The 1,323-nt window shown below is 42.5% G+C and overlaps 1 non-coding gene across 1 annotated transcript; it reads right to left on the bottom strand.

Moving 5' to 3' along the window:
- Window positions 1-359: 359 nt before the first annotated feature.
- Window positions 360-466, bottom strand: LOC133813509 (small nucleolar RNA R71). The gene has a single exon (XR_009884518.1). It is a non-coding gene; the product is annotated as a small nucleolar RNA R71 (small nucleolar RNA).
- Window positions 467-1,323: the final 857 nt, after the last annotated feature.

Below are 1,323 nucleotides of genomic sequence, written 5' to 3'. Positions count from 1 at the left end.
AACCAAGAACGCTACAGGAATATTTACATCCTACGCGTACAACCACACCTTCATGCATAATGTATCCCAACAATATGCCAAATTTCGATTTCAAACCCGGCATGATTAACCTCTTACCAACCTTCCATGGGTTGGAAAATGAGAGTTCGTACGTGCATATACGGGAATTCGAAGAGGTGGTGGCTACATTCAACAACTGTGCTGATGTCACCAACATTGTGAGATTGAAATTCTTTCCTTTCTCACTCAAAGACAAAGCAAAAAGTTGGTTGTATTCCTTAAGGCCTAGATCTATCGGAACATGGGACGAAATGACAAAAGCATTCTTTGCCAAATATTTCCCGCCCCATAAGACTAGCAGCCTTAAGAGGCAAATATCTACCTTCATCCAGAAAGACCATGAAACTTTCCATCAGGTCTGGGAGAGGTTTAGAGATTCGATAAATCAATGCCCACATCATGGATACGAAAGCTGGCGTCTGATCAGCTATTTCTATGACGGTCTCACAACCGGACAAAGAAAATTCGTACAAATGATGTGCAATGGCGAATTCCTTCAAAAAGATCCCGATGAAGCTTTCGAGTACCTCGACGATCTTGCTGAAAAATCCTACACATGGAATGGACTGAGTCTTATGGACAAGCCACGTTTAACTGGAATCTACCAATTGAAGGAAGATGACAACATCAAAATCCAAATTGAATCATTAAGACAACAATTCGAGGCTTTCAAATCTCAAGAAGGTAGAGGAATCCACATGGCTGCAAAGGTAGAGACACGAGATCCATGCTTCATCTGTGGAGGGACGGAACATCAACCGCAAGAGTGCCCAACTCTTGGTGAGCTAAGAGGAGGAAATGAGGAACACTGCAATGCTTTAGGGGATTATAAGAAGCCTTATAACCCTTTCTCAAACACTTACAATCCTGGTTGGCGCAACCATCCAAATTTCAGCTGGAAGGATTCGAACCAAGCATCTGGAAGCCAATGGAGACCTGAGCAGCAACAACCACCAAAATCATGCAACGCTCCTCAAAATAACATGCAGTCAAGTAATTCTCTTGAGAATACTTTGCAAATGCTTGCGTAAACTCAGATAGCCTCAACTCAAGAGCTCAAAGCTTGTTTCACACAAATGGTAGAGGAAATGAAGGACATGAAAATCCAAATTACAAAGCTAAACACTACTTTGGCGATTCAAGAGCATGGGAGACTTCCCGCTCAACCTCTAATCCATCAAAAAGGGCAACACATGGCACAAACCTCCTCCTCTACAGATACAAATTTCAAAGAGGTTAATGCCATCACTACTCGAAGTGGTC

Source organism: Humulus lupulus, chromosome 1, assembly GCF_963169125.1.
Source record: "Humulus lupulus chromosome 1, drHumLupu1.1, whole genome shotgun sequence".
NCBI classification, from domain to species: Eukaryota; Viridiplantae; Streptophyta; class Magnoliopsida; order Rosales; family Cannabaceae; genus Humulus; species Humulus lupulus.
The sequence above is the reverse complement of the archived record's forward strand: the minus strand, read 5'-3'. Positions and strand labels throughout refer to the sequence as shown.